Genomic DNA, 22,826 nt, shown 5'->3' with positions numbered 1-22,826 from the left:
TTTAGATTAATCGAGTACATCTACCAGCGTATGAACTGCTCGCTATTCTTGTGGTTGGTTTTTCCTACCGCAATCTTGCGAGCAGTTCTGGCTATAAAATCACCCAGTGACGTGGTCAATGACGCTGCTGTATTAATTATGCACACCCATAAAACGCCCGTTTTGACCTTTAAGCACGCCTGCGTTCGGATCTCCACTCCCCGTTTTCAAGCACCTTCCCCTGTTACCACCCACATACACCACCTCCTGTCACTCAAAATAGCAGGCATTCGCTATTTAGCGAACAAACGATTTTCGGCCGCACTGACTGGTTCGCGCATGCGTATTACGACCCATACGCATGCGTAGTTGGGCAAACATCGCTCGGAACGAACGAGCGGCCGCTTACGAGCGGCTCTGAATCAGGCCCACAGTTCAATCACCTTTTAATTTGACACACATATACATGTACAGTATAGCAGTATGTAAATGGAATGACGAATGAAAAAAATCACATATACACAGGCTATATAGAATCCTGAATTCACATTAGTAATTAAAAGTCCAGCGCTCTAACAGTCTCATATGAAGGACAATATATAACCCACAAATAGTCATCTTTTTGAATCCAATCAGTCTCTCATATCCTAACCACCAGATTAAGTGGACTGTTCAAAGAATACAATACAACGTAGGTGGTGCTACGAATTCCAACTAAATAGCAAAATTCAGATATCTGGCTATATTAGCCAAGGTGAAAGGGATTGGAAGCTGTATTTCCTTTAATAGTTAGTATAGATTCTGTTACCCGGGACCCAGACATGCAGCAGTCTGCTATAGGCAAGTAGTAACAGCCAATTTTCCTAAGGGGGAGAGGCCGACTAACCGGTGGCCCCGCTTTTACCTTGCGCTACGCAATAACTTAGACCAATCATTTGTTTTGGGCAAACGGTCACAGTTTTATTAAATCTCAGCACACTTAAAAACACAATAGAGATCACTGGACATGAAGATTTGATGAGCAAGGCCTACAAATGCACGGGGGGCGTGACCGACCCAACCTTTTAGGCAGCGACAAACTACACCCCCTTCTCACGGGGGGCGTGCTCGGCCCCACCTTGGAGGCAGCAGCAACCCGCACCCCCTTTCTCAACCTGGGGACTAGCTACCATGCACATACCCCCTTTTGCTTGGCACACCTCCCACTGGTGCCAGGTGTGCGGCCTATTTACTGTCGAGTATAGCTGGCCCTCTGAAATCCTCCTACATACCTTGCTCACCATCTCCTCCCGCCACACGAGGTCCCCTGCTAGCTGGGGACCGAAGCCCCACGCAGCGACCTCTACCACCTGATACACTCCAATGCCTCTTGCAACGCATTGCTAAACAAATCTAAACCCACATCCGACAGGTGCATCCCATCATTCCTGTAAAACCCTTTACAATGCGCTGAAATGTCTCTGTGATGAATGACACTCCCACCACTAGTGGCTACCATTTTTGCCATTGCCGCGTTAACCTTTTTCCTGGCCCTCTCGATACCAGCCCCATTCCTTGCCTCCCTCCATGTCAACCTTGGGATGATGTTAGACCAAATAATGTGAGTGTCACCCCATCGCCTCTTAATCCACGCTAAATCTTCCCTCATGCTCTTCTAGAGGTCTAGGGACTTTATTTTACCCAAATCGTTGCCCCCAAGGTGTAACACCAATGCATCCAGGGCCTGCCCCTTTCCCTTTTCCGCTTTCAATAAAACCTTCCCCACCTGGCTCCACAACATTCCCCTGTTACCAAACCAGTACACTGATCCTGCCTCCGGCGGCAAAGCCAATCCCCGCCCAAATGACCTAGTGGCCGCGCGGACCTCCGCCCAATGGATATAAGAGTGTCCCACAATCCACACTTGCTTGGAACCCGCCACGCCTGTGGAAAATAAAACAAATTAACACCATTGGATAGGGATCAGGGTGAGGGGAGGAGCGTGGATTATTGTATCACATTTTCCCCGCCTGTAGCCCCTTCAGCGACCACAGGCCTGATATACCTCTTGTAGCAGCCCAATCTCCAACCCCATAATTTTTTAATCTCTGCCACTGAGCTCCCCTCACGGGCAGCAGATGTTGCCGCCTCTATTCTAAAGGAATGCGTTCCAAATTTCCTGGGGTTCCAACCTAGAGCTACCGTACACTTTTTGAAAACAGCTGCAAATTGATATTTTGTTAAAACAGCTCTGTCAGTGTGTATGAGGAAGTTTACTCCCCCTGGTGGCCTAATCCGCACAAAACTCTGAGCTGCCGCCACTAAAAACACACTCCTGTTTGTACACTTCTTAAGCTGTACCCACCTGTCGTTTCCTTCCTGATCGGTCTTGGACCTGTGTATCTTGCAAATCACTGCATCTTCCTCCACCACTACATTACTGCGAAGCAAACCTGTACCTGCTACCCTGCTGGATGCTGCCACCAACTCCCCCACTCTGAATGCACTACTAAAAGCCATGATGAAAGCTGAATGAAAAAGCACAGCCTCATTGTCATTGCTGCACACCGCCGGCAATATGCTTACTATCCTCTCAAGACGGTCTAACGTAATAGGCTGCCACTTGTCCGGCTTTCTGCCCTCACTCCTAGCCCAACCCTTCATCATCATGTACACCATGAATGCCTTAGTGTGGTCACATCTCCCCTTTACCTTTGAGAAGAAAGAGATCCCTGCCATGATGGTGTTGACTGAAGCTTTAGATGCCCCCTCGCTTCTCAGCTTACCCATAAATGCTAACAGCTGCTGCAGGGTATCCTTACCCTTATCCGGCCTTACTGCCTGAAACTCGATCCACCTCCTCCATGCTACCAAATAAGCTGTCCATGTCTTTGGCGCCAGGGATTTCTCCACTAGATCACTCAAATCGGCTCCACTATCTGCCAAAGATGAGATGGGCAAGTTAGGCCCCCAACATGCGCTAATGGCGCTGCAGCCCTAAACACGTCCCATTTCTGTCGAGAAAGTGCGTCAGCAATGACGTTTTGCACCCCTGGCACGTGCTTTGCCCTGAATGTGACATTATGCTGTAAACGCTTTGCTACTAGCCACCTGAGCAAACTAATCACTGGTAAGGAAGACGCACTCTGCCTGTTTAAGGCCTCCACCACCCCCAAATTATTGCACCAAAACTGTATGTGTTCATTAGCCAGCTTCAAACCCCAAATCTCCACTGCCACTATTATTGGGAACAGCTCCAAAGCCGCCAAGTTTTTCGTTAAACCTCTGATCCTCCACCTCTCTGGCCACTTCTGCGCACACCACTCTCCCTGCAAATAAGCTCCAAAACCAATTGCTCCTGCTGCATCCGTGAAAAGTTGCAGCGTATGGTTCGGCTGCTGCGCACTCGGCCACATTCGCACTCCATTAAACTGTTCTAAAAAACTCTCCTACACCCTCAAGTCTTCCTTCAATTCTTTGCCTATCCGGATAAAATGGTGTCTTTTCTTCACCCCTGCTGTTGCTCTTTCCAAACGCCTTCTAAAAATTTGGCCCATTGGGATTACCCTGCAAACGAAATTTAGCATTCCCAGCAATGATTGCATCTGCCTAAGGGTGACCTTTCCCGCCTCTGCGCACAATCTGACCCCTGCGCTTAGCTTTTCCACCTTGTCAGCAGGCAGTCTGCACTCCATCAATTCTGTGTCTAACTCAATGCCTAGATAAGAAATTACTGTCTTGGGGTCTCCTGTCTTATCCATAGCAATGGGGACGCCAAACTCTTTGAACATAGCCTCAAGCTCCCGCAAAAACCGTCCGCACTGGTCTGATTGCGCAGGCCCTGCCAGCAAGAAATCGTCCAAGTAATGTGCTACATCCTTGGACCCGGTTCTCATCTCTAAGCTCCACTGCAAAAATGTGCTAAAGGTTTCAAATAACGCGCATGAAATAGCGCAGCCCTTTGGCAAGCACTTGTCGATGAACACAAGGTCATCAAAACAAAAACCCATGAGCCTGAAACTCTCAGGGTCGAGAGGGAGAAGCCTAAATGCCGACTCCACATCCAGTTTCGCCATCAAGGCACCCTTCCCTTGCTTCCTGACCATTTTGATCGCCTGATCAAATGACTGATACTGCACCGAACATTGTCCTTCGTTCAAAGCGTCATTTACTGACGCCCCTTCCGGGAAAGATAGGTGCTGGATTAACCTGAATTTTCCTGGAGCCTTCTTTGGTACTAAACCTAGAGGTGAGACCACCAAATTTTCTAGTGGGGGGGCCGTAAAAGGTCCTGCCATCCTGCCCAAGGCTACCTCCTTTGCAATTTTTTCCCTTGCTGCCACTGGTCTCACCTTAATTGATTCCAAATTACTGCCCCACTCTGTAGATTTTGCTTCCTTATTTAGCGGGATCCTAAACCCTTCCCTAAAACCCTCCCGCAGTAATTGGGCTTCCTGCCGCCTAGGATACATGGCTAGCCACTCCAGCATCCCTGCCAGCCTCACTGGGCTAATCGCTTTTGCTAGGGACAAGTGCTGCAGGAAATTTTTGCTTTTGGCCTCCCTCTCTCCTGACACAATGCTTTGAAGGGTGATTCCCGTTGCAGACCGAGCAGGTGTGACTAAATTCACAGATTGCTCGGGTGCACTGTGAGTCATTAAAGGCATAGCATTTGTACTTATCTTGCCTACGCGTGCTAGGCCTCCCTGCATTCCACTTAGGCGCCCCACTACCCCTATCCACAACGCCGCTTGCTTGCACCCTCAGCCAAACATCATTGTCCCTAGTGGTGACTTTGCTCTAAAGGTTTCGTCATACACACGCCAAATGGACCCCCCGTCCTCCTTATATACTGAGTGTATGAACTTCATGTATTTCATCATGTTAACCGCCATATCTGGATATGTGTCTATGTAACACCCAGCATAAACAAACATGCCCTCAATCCAATTCCATTGTTTTGTAATCCTCTGCATGTGCCCTACCCCTTTCGCTGCATCTCTCTTTGTCTTTCAGCCCTGCCTCCATCAGCGTGCAAATATGTACCAATGCCCCCTTTTCAATCTCCTTCCTAATCAGCTTGGGTAACTGCTCTGCCAATGCTCCTAACTCGTGATCTACTGCTCCCTCTTGCGGCAAGAAACCCCCTGATTTTGCTTGTGCTACCATCCTTAGCTGACTACTAATCGTGTCTACACCTGGCCCGTTCCCTTTTTTCTTCCTGTTAGCAACCCTGGATGCACAAAGCTGCTCCCTAAGCACCTTGCACACTGTATCATCCTCTGAATCCGAGGAGCTGTGACCATCCTTGCTACTCGAACGATTAGCCTGTGTATTAGGATTCATGGCAATACTAACTAATGCTTCCCCGCACTCATTTATTTGAACCCTCCCCACATTCCCCTCAATAACCTTATCATTCTCACCATTTTTGCTTTCCTCTGACTTATGTCCCTGGGATGCGCTAGACGTGGCGACACCCTGCTGCACACTTCTGTCTGTTCCGGCTGCGCTGGACGTGACGACACCCAGCTGCATAATTCTGGGTGCTCCGGGTGCGATGGACTTAGCGACATCCGACTGTCGAATTGCCGCTATTCTGGCTGCGCTGGACGTGGCGACACCCTGCTGCACACTTCTGTCTGTTCCGGTTGCGCTGGATGTGGCGACACCCAGCTGCATAATTCTGGCTGCTCCGGCTGCGCTGGAATTGGCAACAGCCGACTGCCGAATTGCCGCTATTCTGGCTGCGCTGGACATGGCGACAGCCCCTGCTGTGCTGGGCATGGCAACAGCTAAATCTTCTGCTGCCTTGACTGTATTAAACCATACTGGCTCCATTTCCTCATTTGCGCTGGGTGATGCAAATACCCTTGGAGAAACTCCACCCTGTGCCTCCTTTGCGAATTTTGACTGCAGCGGTACAATCCCTGAGCAATCCGCTTGCCCCTCCCACCTTTCCGTGGCCTGTACTTCAACCGACTCCTGCCTCTGCGCTGATGCGCCGGGTGTGGCTTGCCGCTCGCTAATACCCCAGGGTAAGTGTTGCCATCCACCTCTCCCCCCTGGCAAGGCCAATTGAACTTGCTGACGTCGTGGTGATGTAAACTGTGGGGTGCGGCCCAAGCGGTCTTGTAGTGTCTTTGCAACGTATCCATCCTTCTTAAGTGCCCCTCTCCCCTCCTGCCTTCTAGGGGTAAACCGGGGCTGCTGATATGGGCTGTTATAATGCTGTGTTGCCACTATAAGCACCCATGATCCTTGCGGCTCCTGGTTCTTCTGTCCTACGGGCCTAGCTGGGGTGGATTGTGTCCCTAGTGATGTCCTGGCTAGCACTGGGGGAACTCTGTCCTTCCACGGCACTGCCGCCCCCTGCTCCTCCTTTCCCGAATCTTGTCCATCTGACTCGGTGGCCTCTGCTAAACCAGCCCCATAATAAATTTGGTCAGAACTCACCCACAGCCCTCTGTCCACATCTTCTGTTCTCTCTGTATGCTGGGATTTTTTCTTTGCCTTGCCTGTACTTTTCTTCAGCCGACTCTTCTTGCAAACCTTCCGCCCAGCAGTTGGCGCCCATGCTGCCTTTCTCTTCCGTTGCTGAAGTTCACTTCTCTCTTCCCCGTCTGCTTGCTCCTGTTGCCATGACTCCCAATGATCCTCCTCTCTGAAACGAGCAGGTAGAGCCCTTCTCCTCCCTGGCCGATCGCCCCGTTCTCTCTCTGGCCGTTCGCCCTGCTCCCACTCTGGATGCTGCATGATCAAACACTGCCTCTATTTCAGTTCGTCTGGAGAGCTGTGCTGCGCTGTCCGTGTCTGCTGCACGTGTAACTTCTTACTGCAAGTACCCTTCCCCTCCTCCCTTCTTTTATACCCCCCTGTTGCCTCCCCCCTCCTAACCTGTCTACCCTGCCCTCACTGGCTGGAATTTCTCTCAAGGTGTTAAAGTAGGGACGGGCCTCCTAGCCCGTCCCCCCGCTTTCTCGCTGCTGGCCCGCGGGCCACCTCGCGTCCCTCCCCCTTACAGGGCTCCGGCGCCATTATGGCTACCTGCACTTTCATTAGCTCTGTGTGTCACCTCCGTTTCCCTTAGTAGGTAATAGGGGCAGTGGCATATACTTGCATTCATAATGGACATGGTGATCCTGGCCGGCTTTCTTTGATTAGGAGCGGGCGGTCTGGGTGTAATCGCCACCTTGTACAGCGTCTGCAATGGCAAAGTATCCCCGGGTCCTTCGGGTGGTGTGTGAATATAATGTAACTTTCTGAATGGTAATTTTTAGCAAACTCCTACATAATATTTATGACATTTCCTGCTGGCTTATATGTGTTTGTGTTTTTTATTTCATCAATTTTTTATGTTATTATTATGTTGTTCTGACTGAGGCATACCAGCACAGTATAAATATTTCTGTGTATATCTATGTGAGGTGGGCATACCTATTTCCTTACTGCAGCAGGGTTGTCTTCACACCAATGTAGCCTTTTATATAAACATTTCCATAACTACCTTGGAAACATTTTCATGAATCAATAGCAGGAAAGCTGGATCAGGAATCGTTGTACCAGTCAGCTCAATAACAACAATTAATCTACTTGAAGATTTCAGCTGTTTATTTTCATTTCCTCGCTGACTGGTGTTAAAGGGCATCCAGTATTAATAGTGTCTTCTAGTCCATTGGCTGACTCTTCTGTCAGGCCACCCATGTCATGCAATAATATCTGTCATTTCTAACTCTAGAGTGACATATTATATTGTTGCACCCACTGATATTGTTACCAGTGTCGAACTGGGGCATGAAGAACCCACCAGGGGATTGCAATAGTAGGGACCCACTGATCTTGTTACCAGTGTCAAACTGGGTCATGAAGGACCCACCAGGGGATTGCAATAGCAGGGACCCACTGAAGGGGGGTAACTATCTGCCAAAGTGGGTATACCCAGTGAATAGAAAGGCATGGCAATAATATGTGCATACAGTGGCGGAACTCCCGGAGACAATGGAGTCATCTGCCGCCGGGCACCAGCCCTGAAGGGGGCACATGGCTCCATTGTCACCCGGGCCATTCCGGGGCCACCTCCGGAGCATCTGAGCGCCGATCAGCAGCGGCGTTCCTTCTTCGTGACATGCTGCAGTGCTGCTGCTCCCAGAGTAGCGCTCTATGGTCGCGACGTGACGAAGTCACATAGCATGTGACCACCGCGACCCGCCTAAGCCTACCCGACTGAGGAGCCAGCCCAGGACTCAGAGACACCCGAGCACTTACCCTGCAGGGTGGCGGCTCAAAGATTTCCTCTCCAGGCTGATGCTGCCTCCATGCAGTGCTGATGCTGTTGGCTACTGCCGCGGTTACATCGGTGAGGGAATAAAACGCTGACCTGGTGTCACCCACTGCACGGCTCTGTATCTGTTGCCCCCACTCCCAGGACACCCGCAGTCCCTGGTCACCTGCCTCCTCTCAGCCTGTGCTGCCCATCAGTGACCATTAGCCCGCACTTTGCCATGGTGTCTCTGAGGATATGGGACCAGCTCCAGAAGGGCAGCTCCAAGGTGGACTGGTGCGAGGACAACTGCAAAATTGTCCCCTCTATAACAGAGTTCTACAATACGGTCAGTAGCAGCCGTGCTGCGCTCATTTCCCTAACCTTTCCCTTACTATTATCACAGATACTGCCAGCCCATGGCACAGCTGTCATGGGTATTAAGGTATTTTTAGTATTTTTGTATTAAGAGTATTTTAGTACAGACCTACTTTTAGCCAACAGCTGTTTATGCTCTTCTGTATATAAGAATTGCTTCTAGTGCCACACAGTCACATCTCTGTTGTGGTATGTGCTGGATATATGATTACAGCAATACCGTACTTGGAGAGTACATAGGTACACACCACACGATGTGTGGAGCTTTGCAATTACGATACATGCTGAATCACCCCCATAATTTTTTTAATTTGCATTATTTTTTGTGAGGCACCATATTATTTCTGGTTAAAAATGTGTTGCAAAGTAGTAATGTATTAGAGCAATAACCAATAAAAAAGTTTGTCTATGCAAAAAATACCATCACCAATGCCCCCAAAAATGCAGCCCATAATTAAAAGAAAAGTGGTGCAATATGGAATTGTCCTCAGGCCATATTAAAAATGACATGTGCAGTTGAACAAGTTCAGTGACAGGGAATTCCACTATTGTGGCTGAAATGCTTGGTTTGTTTGGGCCTCCACAAAACAAACTACCAATGGGCTTAAGGCGGCTATCAGCGTTGTTAATCATTTCCACTGGGAAGATGTCATTATCCTCATCCTCATCAGTGTTAACATCATCATCACTCAATATTAGCTCATCCCCACTTGAATCCACCATTGCCGAAGTCTCCGTACTTTGTTGCATTTGGCAGCAAGGGTCTTCCTAATATAATTTGTAGTTCATTTTTATGAACATGAGTTTTTCCACATTTTGAAAGGTGTTGACAGTGAAGATAGCATGTGCTGTGATCTATCCATGCTGCTAGCAGCTAATGCTGGACTGCTTGTTATTTTTTTACACTTTTTGAGATTTTCCCAAATAATGTGTATTAACTCGCTGCAAATGAAGGGACAGGTAGTAGGTTCCAAGATGGTTAACAGCCTAACCTCTGCTTACTTTAGCTTCATAAATGATACAGATAGCGTGATAAATCTGAGGATTTGGGTATAAATAATTCCACACAATAGAGGTAACTTTTTTAGTCTTATGCGCAATCAAGATGGAATTTGGTAGTGGAGATACTACCAAATGGCCTTCTTCTTATCCTGGGCAAAACTGCTGCCACTGGTGGCTTCTTACTTTGACACAAACAACATACTCATTAGTGTCAGATGCACAAACATCCCCCTCATCTTGTTGCACTTCCACAGTAGCATCCTCAATTTCTAAGTCACCATCTTTACTTTTACTGCTGCTCATCCCCACATTCACAGAGGGTGTGGAAATGGTGGAAGGAGGCTTCTTATATACATTTTCTCTTCCTAAAATTCTGTTTCATTTATTCTATTTGTTTTATTGTTATTAATGTGTTTTTAATTTTAATGTCTTTTTATAATACATATGAGTATGTTTGCTTAATTAATTGAGTTTTCAGAAGATGCCTGTGTTTGACCCTGGCTTCCGCAATATGCATTCTAGTGCATAAAACAGCAGTAGCAAGACCACCACTCAAAGGAAGGCCATGGCCTGAGCCTTTTTTTGCTACTGCGTCTGATTCATGGAATGTTGTCAATTTTACACTTTATGCAGTAAATGTTTCCTATATTATTAGAGGTGATGTTTTCTTTAACATTCAGAAATATTGTTTAGATTTTGGGTGACCTTTCTTACACTTTATTTCCTCTTGACCACCTTTAGTAGATGTTGAAGTACTAGCATGACTGCTGGCACCCTAATAACGTTATATTTTTTATTTTAACACACAAGTTTTACAATTTTATTCTTTTGATAACAGTGCCTGAACACACAACACAGTGCACCTAGTATAAGAGTGGCACCCTAATGACATTATTTTTTAACACATTGCTTGAACACACAAAAGTTTTATTTCAATGTTTTTTAACACTGTTACCTGAACACACAACAGTTTTTTTTTATATATAACACAATGCCTGAACATACAACACAGTGCCTCACAGCGCTTATAGTAATGGCACCCTAAGAACGTTATCTTTTAACACAGTGCCTCAACACAGTGTTTTATTTACATTTTTTAACGCAGTGTCTAGCCCAGAGCACACAATACAGTGTCTCACAGTGCTGCAACCCACAGTCCACAGTGCCTCTATGGGGTTGTCTTTTTTTTAATTGCCAAGAGAGTGTGTGTCCACAAGTGAACCACCTTATGACCCTTGCCGCGCTTGTTGCATAAATGAGAAATATTGAAACTTCCAAAGTAAAATAACTATTGTTCAATTTAATAAACATATAAATACATTTTGCTTATGAATCACCAAAGTTATTTTCATCAAGTGAACAGCAAATAAATTAAAAATATATAGAAAAAAAAACTATTTAAAATAACACACACTGTGGAGCTTTTTGAATAAACCCAATATGCTAGTCCTGTGTCATTTCACTCAGCGAGATGGTTACTTTGTGTCTCTCACACAAGGCTACAAAGTTATCCAATATAATTATTGTTATAGAGTGTTCAAGTCCACAGGGTCTACTGAATAAAGTTTACACATTAGCAACAGTCACGGAAAGAATTTCCACCATATATGGATTGTGATCTATTTTCAAATATAGTGGTTATATTTACTGTCTTTAGCCCAGAGCTGCTAAATAACAGGACCCCCGTATAGCTGGCAGGTCAGTGTAGTCGGGGTGCTTCAGGGCAGCCCCCGGTGACTCACATGGTCTAGATGCAAACTGCTCTCACCAGCCATACCAGGAAACAGACACTGGCATTTAGAAACCGATCACGTGCAGTACTGTTGTCTCAAGCCCGAGCCGTATCCTGAACCACACTTATTTGAGATAAGAGTAGCAAAGGACACTGGTAGGTAGGGGCAGCGGTCCAGGTAATATTAGCCTGTGAGCCTCACTACTATTCCGTATCTCACACACTGTAGTGGTCTAGCAGAAATCAAACATAGGTGCTGGGCCGATATTCAGTTCTTCAGTGGCCGCCTAGCCCATGGAGATCTGGTCAGCGTGAGAGCAAAGTGCTGGTGCTTTCAAGGTGATCCTTACCAGTAACGTGCAATATAGGAAAAATATAGCGTCCACAGTGTTCATAGATAGGGACAGCGACGCGTTTTGTCTACACTGTAGACTTTCAAGCTAAATTACTTTTAATAATGGCACAATGCCCTATAACACAAGTGCTTTCAATGGCGTTTTTTAGTGCCCGGCCCTGAGCACACAACACAGTGCCTCACAGTGCTGCAGCCCACAGTCCCCACTGGCTCTACAGTGCCCCTTAACACAGTGCTCCTAATCTTTTTTCATAGCTGGAGCCCAGTCCCACACCCACTCCCTCTGGTGTCTTATGTGAAATGGCGCCTGATCACGAGTGAGTGACTTTAGTATGCAGTACAAAACACGCGTTATCTGACAACGGGAAGATGAAGTTTTGCCTCATTTTGGGATCTGAGCCTAGCTGAACACTTGAGCTAGGCCTTGGTTAGACTCGGAAACCCTAAGTATGGGTGTGTTTGGTTTCCATGGAAACTGAACCACACATCTGTAACACAGAGATTACCACTGGCTGCGGTGCTTATCCGCTGCTTTACGTATTAATCACTTAACTGACTAATTTTTTTTTCCAAAAAACGCTCTGAAATTGTCTTTTTTTTTTATGATTGAATTAGGTCAAGAACATCTTTTTAAAACTATTCCAACACAATTTTTTTTTTAAACACCATATACCATAAAAATAAACATTTTTATGGTACTGTATACTGTAATTCTGGTAATTGACAGCTGTACCATCGATGGCCGATTGGTTCAACCATCGATAGAAACAATCGATTGACATAGGTTGGGGGGCTGCGCACACAATATATATACATATACATCCATGTGTATATATTACACGTGTGTATATATATATATATATATATACACACACACACATATATACATACAGTATGTCCCTCTGTGATTGGCGGCTGCTAGAAAATGATTTTCCAGCTGCCGCCCGCAGAGCTTTTCTGACTGGTCGTTTCAGATACGACCATGTCAGGTAAAGCCAAGCTTGGTATGGTCGTATCTGATACGACCATGCTAGGCAAGTGGTTAAGTCACACCATCGGACGCACATCGGTCACACCATTGAACATTGCACTAGCCATATGGAGGCGCAGAATGTCCGCCTGCACATGGCTGCTGAGATCACTGCAACTTGTAGCTGATCACAAAATGCCCATGTTTGGCTAGCCACCCAGACATGCCCACTGAAATGAAAGAATATGTGTCTGCGCCTGGGACCACTAAATAAATTCAATAACTATAAACATTCAGCTATAAGCTGTTTTAATTCAAAATTCAGAGAACAACAATATATAAAAATGTATAAAATACACAGAACTGCAGTTCCTGAAATAAATACCAAATTGGTTACATAGCATGCATAATGTAGCACAAATTAAAAGCAACAATATGGACCTGATGTTAGTCTAATAGAGGAATATGCTGATGAAAAATATATATATCAGCAGTCCCATAAGAATATTGTAAACGATGATAAATATGATCCTCATACGATAATGAACACAGAGGGTCTCATTCTGACCCGCTCGCGAGCACTGAGCGCTCGCAAGCGGGTCGATGTTGAGGCCCTCGCTCCAGGGCTCACTACAAAAGGGGCAGCTGTTGATGGTGATCGACAGCTCACACCGTTTAGTAGTTGGGGTGAGGGGGTGGCTTGCCAAATGGAGGCGTTACCGAAAGTATGCCTGCCGTTTGGGGGCGGCCCCACTGACATCACTCGTGATGTCAGTGGTGAGCTTCTGGCTCTATTAGAGCCGAAAGCTCACTGGGGCTTGCGGCATACGAGACCCTACCACAAGGGTCTCGTCGCAAGCCCCAATGGTCGCAATGGTCTTGACCATCAACCTGGCCGCTCACTAAAGCTGTGGGTGGTCACCCACAGCTTAGCGAGCGGCCAGGACTCTGGCTCATTATAGAGAAGCGGCAGCCCTCATTCAGAGCGAGTGCTCACATTTTGCGAGCGGCTCCGAATGAGGTCCAGAGTCTTGATCCTGAATATGGGATTGCTGTGATACCTCAATAGTGAAAGGGTCACTCACCACTCCAATTGAGTCAGCTTGGTGATGGATAACAAGATCCCAAATAATGTTTTGAAGCGTGGTGAGCTAGCATCAGTAATCCTGTGATGGTCCCAGGAAAACTGACCGGGCACAGTGAGAGCCTGGGGGAAATGCCACAGCAGCTTTAACCCTATGCCACCAGTCTGCGGGTGGCATAGGGTCCGGCCGCCATCATTCTGCTGAAGTGTGGAAACAACAGCCAGCCAGCAGGACGTGATGAGAGTAAACTCAGTAATCCGTGCTCTTGGATGGTCACATCAAACAGAGGCAGTGGTCCCATGCGCAGACACATATTCTTTATTTTCTGTTTTGTTTTGGGGATATTCAGGCAGGAATCCCCCTGTGTCAGCTGCCAGTGATCTACTATTGATCTCTGATTGAATTAGCGCACCACTTTGTCTGTTGTATGCCCACTGAAATTACCTCTCTCTGCCTTCAGAGGTAACCAATGGGAAGCATGCGCAGACTGAAAGCATTGGCCGCTTGTGCTTCTGCACCTTTGAATCAGGCCCAAATGTGTTGCCCTAGTAATAAGTATTGAGAAGAGAATACAGAAACTTTGTATCCTAGTGTGGTCACGTCATAACTTGTAACCTATTCTCCTCTGCTCCCATGAATCCCACTGAATGACTGGCAGACCGAAGAGTAAACATGGATAGACTTGTCAGGAGCTCAGGGGGGTGGGAGGGATGTGGGTGACAATACAAAATATGAGCATTGGAAAATACATGTATAATTTATCACACATGCGGTGAAATGCCTTCTTGCTGTCACAGAAAATATCATTTAAACTCCCATTGTTTTGATACAGCCCCTTGTGCTTGGTATGTTAAATCACTTAACGAAGAGTGGTGAAAACAGCACAATATATTTCATGATCCCAGACTACAACACGATAAAGCATTACAATACCTTGGAATGGGTGGTGTTTTTGGCATACGGAGCAGTTTGATCCACAAGGTAAAGTAGATAGTACGAGGGTTGCAGGAGCTGAGCTATGCTGGAAATGTGACTATGACCTGGCTATTCTCCGCTGCCCCTGTGCTGCTGCTGTATTGTTTGTCTGTGTGGGATGTTATTAAAGACTATGAAACCTGTAAATCAGAAATTTGAGTAAATTGGTTATGAAATGTTAGCGACTCATTTACTGTGCTTAGGGCCAACCAGGACTTGATCCAGCTCTGAAAGTAACTGTATTGTCACCAACATTAGAATATCCAGGTTTTCTGGGTAATCCTGGCAAGTGATTGATGCTTGTCGCTGGATGTTAATATGGAATCTACAGGCACACAACCTAATGCCTCTGCCATAAGTCACCCATTGGTTTTATAATTTTATTTTGCTAACTTCAAACCTTATCTAAAATAGAGACACCGAGACAGAAGCTTGAAGGGGTCGCAGCATTAATTTATTGATCAAATCAGAAATTGTTTTGGTAGCAGGAAGAAGCAGCGCTACCTCATCCACAGCCCAATAATAAATCTTTAAATAATGGGGACTGATCTCTGCCCCATTGCAAACCGGATTGGGAGATTCCACCTCCCCCCAATTGGCCTAGCATTGGTCCCTCCCTAAGACAGAGACCAGGTCCTCCCCTGAGGCAGTGACCAACTCTCTGCTCTCAGAGGGGAAATGTCCCCCAATCCCTGTTGTACCCTAAAAGACCGCCGAGTAGCACTGCTTTCCTTCACAGCCAGTTTCACAGAACTCGGTCGTCCACCATAAAACAACTAAAAAACAAAAACAGGTCCTTAATGAATATTACCAGACCCTCACCTCGTAGGTGAACTCCATCTGACCTATAAATCCCCACTTCCTTAAAATGCAATTGGGGCTGTCTAATAGCATGCCCACTCAAACCAACCACAAAGCGAGCTACTGTGGCATTGACCTTCTTACGGACCCTATCCAATGCCGTTCCCCCTGTGTTCCTCTCCAGAAACGACTGGGAACCATATCAGACCACACCACCTTTACGCTAGGCCCATGAGTCACCAGAGGGCCTGATTCAGAGATGGGCGCTAATGCGATTTTCACACAGATCAAGCGATTGTTTGCCATTGCTCATGCGTATAAGCTGCACTGCATGTGCACAGCGGTCGCATTGCAATTACGGACGCACAGAGGATCCCATCACAAAGTGACTGACAGGTTGTCACCATTTGGGAGTGGCAATGGGAAGTGGTCAGAGAAACGTAGGTGTGCCTGTCCATTTAAATGCCGTTACATGGGCGTGCATAAATTAGCCACTACAAGTGCATGCGCAGCTCTACATGTCAGGAGAGCTCCCAAGGCTGCGGCAGGTCAGACCGACCACAAGGGTAAGATGGCCACCGATGTGCGTCGATGTTACCGATATTTAAGCAGGCATGAGTCGTCGCACGCAGGTAAGAAGGCAGAAGTGGGTGTCTTTATGCTCGGGTGATCTTTGATAATATTAGCATATTTTTGCTGCTGTGTTGCGTATGAGACCGCAGCTGTGATTGCATTAGCGTCCATTTCTTAATCAGGCCCAGAGTTTGTAGGTCTTGCTTGATGGTGTTAATGAGCTCCACTCTCTTACAAGTACCGAGATCATTTCCCCATAAGTGGATAACGACCCAATCAGGCGCCCCCACTAAGCTTTGTAGGACCACAGAGAATCTAAAATACTCTTCAACCACATACCCCAGATGCCTAACCAGCAAACCTCCCCCACACCTAACATGGACTGTGCCTGGGCCACTAAATGGTGAACACTAGCCCAATAAATGTAAAAATGGCCTACAAACCATACCCGACTAGTAGCCATCCCAATCCGGCCTGCAAGGAAAAGTCTTAAATTCAGAAAAATATATAAAGACTAACACAACCAGAACCCTAACCACGTGAACCAGGGCCAGCAACAGGCACACTCCATGCATGCAGCCGCACAGGGGCGCCGGGGTCTGGCTGCAGAAGATCCCTGCCCTCCACCCACCGGCTTCTGTTATTTTTTTTATGCTCTGGGAGAGGGAACAGTCAGGGAAGGGTCGGGTGGAACACGTGATGATGCTGGGTGCCGAGACACCTAGCACCGGCTCTGCCGTGAACTTAGCCAGGGAAGGAGGGGAAACAAGAGTTGGACCACCCAGCATTAAGGTGAAATCACAAAAGCCTCTTTGAGGGCAAAAATTGGAAAGAACTTCATTCCCCTAAAGTGGTGGGAGGCATAAGGCATCTGGGTTTCCCAACAAACTCGCAGGGAGTGCAACTAACACGAAGGCTTATCCCCCACAAATATTGCTTATAGGCTGACGACTTCCACAGACCAAACTGTTTAATTATGTCAACGAAAGAACACACTGCAGCCGCCGCAGCGCAAGTAGCTGCGCCAATTCTGAAAGAATGTGTGTCCTAATGTTCTATTGGCAAACCTAAAGCAAACATTTATTAAATATACTAGAAAACGAATTTGGTCAGAGGAGACAGGTCTGCATGGATCGGCCATTGACTCCCCCCAGCCGGACTCGTATTGTTAAAACGCTTCCTTAACACCACTGGACAAATGGCTAAATCAGCATTCCTAGGAACAAAAATTCACTTGCCCCCTGCCATTGATCCATCTTGTCTCTATGAATCTTACATAAAACTAAAGGGGCCTATCCATTAACAGATAAATTTGAACGATGAACGATTTATCGTTCAGTCATTCAATTTGTCTGCTAATGGATAGGCTCTGAACGATAAAAATGTGCACTCCCGCGGCCGACAAATTGGGTCTTTTGTCTCTCCAACATGTTGGTCAATTATCGTTTATCGCTGACAGATATTAGAAATATCTGTAGCGGTAAACGACGAATGATTGTTTTATGAAGATGAATATAAACATTAAAAAAAATCCTCTCCCAGAATTATGTCATGCAATATTGTTCGTCGTTCGTAATAATCTGTCATGTACATGACAGATATCTGTCACAGCAGCCCCAGGAATTTTCAAAAGATAAATCTTTTGTCTTTTGTCTTTCAGAAAGATCTGCTAATGGATAGGCCACTTAAATATGCCTGACCAATAACATGATAGTTGCTTGTTTGAATAAAAGTTTGTTGACGTCAGGTTTATTGTTCTAACTCAACAATCCTGAAAGCCCCAAAAAAGCAAGGGAAAAAGCCAAACTAAAAAGAGAAGCTTAATTTAAAGCTCCAAAACCGCTACAATCAGATTGTCAATAGGCGGGGTGTGGTTCATTAGATCAACTTTAAAAAGGTTGGCTCCATATGGTCGACAGTCAATAAGTCAGCATTGACAAAAGATCGACACAGAAAAAGGTCAACATGGATGTACTGTAGGTCAATAGGGTTAAAAGATCGGCATGGATATGGTCAACACATTAATACCAGCAATACCTGATGTGTAAATTTTCGGTTAATCTGAAACAAGTTAAACAAAAAATGCAAAAGAAAGTAGTAAAAAAGGTTATTTTGTGTTAATTTGAAGCCACTTTAAATGTAAAAAAACCCCACATTTATATATATATATATATATATATATATATATATATATATATACTTTTTTTTCTAAAAAAATATTTAATTTTTTTTTTATAAAAAGCAATTGTTTTTCATTTTAAAAAACTAAAATAAATTTGACTAAACTAACGAAAAAGTGGATTTTGGGGTAATTTAAAGTAATTTTTTTTAACACCAGTTAAGCTAATTGAAAACTTCCAAATGCCTATTTAGTCATTGAGGGGCGAGGTGTCCAAGGGGTTCTGCACAGTGGGCCTGATTCAGACCCACTCGCGAGCGGCTGTCCGCTCGCAAGTGGGTCGATGTTCTGGACTGAGCATGCGCACGACGGAGGGAGCTCCGTCGTGCGCATGCGCCAGACGCGACGAGCGAAGGAAAGTCCTTCGCTCGTTGTGTCTGATCAAAGGGGGCGTGCTGTCGATGTTGATTGACAGCACGCCCCCTTTGGTAGGTGTGCCGGGGGCGTGCCTCCCTGACGGGGGCGTTCCCACGGGAACGCCTCCCGTCAGAAGCCGGCCCACTGACATCACTAGTGATGTCAGTGGGAGTGATTTTGGCTCTGATAGAGCCAAAATCACTCCGGAGCTTGCGGTTGAAAACCTCAACCGCAGGCTCCGGCTCGCTGTTTCGATGGTCGCGATGGTCACGACCATCGCGGCCATCAAAATGCACGCTCGTATAGCCTGTGGGTGGTGACCCACAGCTATACGAGCGTCCAGGAGGACGCTCCATTTTCATGGAGGCCGGCCCTCATTCAGAGCGTGCGCTCTGCTCAGAGCGTACAGCTCTGAATGAGGGCCAGTGTCCCGACATTTTTACCTTAAAATAAAGATTTTTCCTACCTTTTGACAACCTCATGTGGGTATGCACAAAAAAACACAATTTTCCTCTGATAAAGAAAAATAGTTTGGAATTGGATTGCAACTGCAATCCGTACTGCGAGTTCCCTGTGAGAACTGCTTGCCCAAGCCAACTCGCACCTAATTGCATTGCCCCCTATGTTTTTATTTTGATGTTGCAGACCAAATTACAAAGTGCACTTCTATTGATGGAAAATAAGATAATTAAAATATGTTACTTGACCTAAATGCTGAGATGGAGGTGAGCATATGTTTTGGTGGAAGGGATTTTACCAGGCTGGCTGAGGGTTTGTGGTATGGGTTACCCATATGGGCTTATGGGAGGCAATAATGCCATAGACCGCAAGCAGCTAAGGTGTTGCACCCCCCTCCCACTCCTCAGTTTATACTGTTGATTTACAAATGAGGTTTTACTCTAGCATGGTTGAGATAAATAACTGTTGTATGGAGTTTTAAATAAATATGGCAGCATACAGGGAGCAAATTTCTATTATTTTTTAGATTTGGACTAATGTGCAATTAATTCTCAAATGGTGCAATTTACCCTACGCTAGCACATATTACAATATTTTCTTTGAGTTTAGTTCATGAAACCTCAATCAGTCAGAGAAAGCAATTAGTTCTGTTTTGTGTTCAGTGAATTTGGACAGAGAAAAGATGTTTACCTTGTAACATAAAGCATACGATGTAAATATAACCAGAGTGCCGCATTCTAGACTAGCACAGTGCTCTTATCCCAGATGCCCCCATAAAAATGTAAAATACTTTAACGCAACACAGAACTCAGAAAGTGCTTCAAGAGTTTCCATTGAGTAGTTTGGCATTTGTCAGATTCCAAAAACGTTCTAATAATCTTTCAAAATCACTTTAACATTAAAACTTTCTTCTGCTGCAATAACTCTTCTACAATATCAGCCGATTTTATTATTTGAAACATTACTTTAGCTGGGATGGTAGTGAGTCACAATTAGGCATCTATCCCTGATTACGTTAGTTGAAAAATGTGGGACACCGATCAGCTCCAGTTACTGTATAGCGTTCAGTCCTCTGGCTGTGACCTACACTGCAGTAAGCCATACAAATTAACTGTGCTTCTTTTTCCAAATGACTCATCCAAATGTATTGTGTTTTTATATCCTTTGGTCAGTCATTAAAGTGTACCTATGAACTACAGACAGTTCCAGTAGCCATTTTGTGTACTGAACCAATATTCACATCAGTCCTTGCCAAGTGAGCTTACAATCTATGGGCCTGATTCAAATATGTACGTAAACCCAATGGTTTACATACACATCTGATGTTTGGGGGTCTGTGCATGTGCATACTAGGTCCTGCATGACTGCTCAATGTACCCCCTTAGATGCAGCAGCACTTGGGTGGTGGCAACCAGGACCTTTCTACAAAACGGGGGCATGTTGCCCCCGTCTTGTAAGCATGCCAAGTCCAGGGTCTACATCATCGGATGCAAACTTCCTGGACCTGGCAGAGGGGTTCTAAAGGCCAAGTTGAGTAAGCTTTGGCTTACGCAGTCTGGCTGAGGGTTGCAATGGTGATTCCAAGCAGCATCTATGGACGCAGATGCATGCAGGAGGTGTCTATTTCCTACAGACACCTCCAGCTGCTTCCTTGCGTCTGTGCAATACCGTCCACATCTTAATCAGGTCCTATATTGCTTATACTGTATATCACATATACTAGGGTGGATTTAATCAAAAGCCAAATAACTGACCAGTATGTTTTTAGACTGTGGGAGCAAACTGGAGAACCCACAGGGAACACATGCAAACTCCTCACAGTGCCCTGGTCAGAATCTAACCCATGATCACTGTGATGCTAAATAGCAACAATAACCATTGCGCCACCAGGCTGCCCAATGTTCAGAATACAAGGCACTTTGTGAATTAACAGACATCATCATGGCTATTTCACGGATTATAGGCGGGGCGGTCGCCCAGGGTTCCCCTTATTGCTGCAAACATTCCGGGCCACCCTGTACCCTCTCTGGCCGGGCCAGCTCCCTACGGCAGTGACAGCACAGTCACTGATGGATCATGGCTCACGATGTTAGCCCCCCTCCTCGCTGAAATAATGGCACGATTCGTGGGTGTATGTGTAGGGGACGGAGCCTAATGCTAAAGGTAGTGTGTGTCCGCTCTGGGCCTGATTCAGAGCCGGACGCTCTTTGAGAGCGTTCGCTCTGAATCAGAGCATCTCTGATTCAGAGCGCATGGGTGACCACCCACGGCTTATGCGAGCAGCCAGGTGATGGTCGCGATGGTCAAGACCATCGCGACCATCGGGCTTGCAACAATACCCTTGTGGTAGGGTCCCGTGGCCGAAAGCCCCAGTGGACTCCCTGCTCTAATAGAGCAGGAAGTCCACCTACTGACATCACGAGTGATGTCAGTAGGGCCGCCCACAAACAGCAGGCGTTCCGTTTGCCCAGCCACCCCCCCTGCCTGCCTCCAAAACGGGGCAAGCTGTCAATCATCATCGACAGCTGCCCTGCTTTGGTGCAAGACCCGTAGCGATGGAGCTCCCGTCACTGGCCGGGTCTGGTGGATGCGCACGCGCAGCGTGGGCATGCGCAGTGGGGGACCACCGACCCGTTTGCGAGCGCTGTGCGCTCGCGAGCGGATCTGAATCAGGCCCTCTGTCCCTTCCTCACTCCATCTGTCTTTCTCTCCCTTTCTCTCTACCCTCCCATTCTCCCTCCCTCCCTTTCTCTCCTCCTTCCTCTCTCTATCTCCCTCATGACTTGTCTCTCTCTAACTCCCTCTCGCTATCTCTCTCATCCTCTCCCTCTTTCTCTCTCTCCCCCTTTCTCTCCAACACCCTCCATCCCTCTCTCTCGCCCCTCCTCCATCCCTCTTCCCCTCCCTCTTTCTCTCTCTCCCTCTATTTTGCTCTCCCCTCCCTCTCTATGTCTCACGCCCTCCCTCTCTCTATTTCTCCATCCTCTCTCTCTCTCCCTCCCTGTCTCCCCCCTTGTCCCTCCCTTTCTCTCCCCCTCCCTCTGTTTCTCTCTCCCTCTCTCTTCCCCCCTATCCTCCATCTCCATCCCTTTCTCTCCTCCCTCCCTTTCTCTCTCTCTCATGACTTCTCTCTCTCTAAGGGAGGGATGTACTAAGCATCGCTTCTACGATGTGTACATCTCCCTGTCTTTGGTTACATACCGTGGTTCATTACCTCGGTATGTACTAAGAATATTGCAAAGGGCAGCTCTTTCGATAAGAACTGTCCTTTGCGATGCTGCAGGACAGGGGGACTTCCGGGTTTAACACCCAGAAGTCCCTCTGGTGTCCTTCCGCGCATGCGCAGAAGGCCGTGGGCCGCAGGGGGGATGGAAGGGATCCGATCAGATCCTTTCCAAGGGGGAGCATCCCAGGTCAGACTTTCAGTGTCGTGATTCAGACCGGCGGCATGCCGTCTGCCGGTGTGATAACTACATCCCGTTAGGGGTAATGCTGCTATGTGTACACCGAATGTGGGTGGAATCGTATTGTAATGCCGCCGGCCTCATGGCCAGGAGTTCGAATCCCGGCAGCGTCAGGCCGACAGAGGAACAGATCCCAACAGCGGCAGCGCTGGAAATCCCGATCGTCCCCAGGTAAGTACTAACTAACCTACCCCCCTAACCCTCCCTTAGGGGTGCCTAACCCTAACCTCCCCCCAAGTGCCTAACCCTAATCCCCTCTCTAAGTGCCTAAACCTAAC

Source organism: Taudactylus pleione, unplaced genomic scaffold (genome assembly GCF_031769625.1).
Source record: "Taudactylus pleione unplaced genomic scaffold, aTauple2 ptg000439l, whole genome shotgun sequence".
Lineage (NCBI taxonomy): Eukaryota > Metazoa > Chordata > Amphibia > Anura > Myobatrachidae > Taudactylus > Taudactylus pleione.
Note: the sequence above shows the minus strand (reverse complement) of the source record.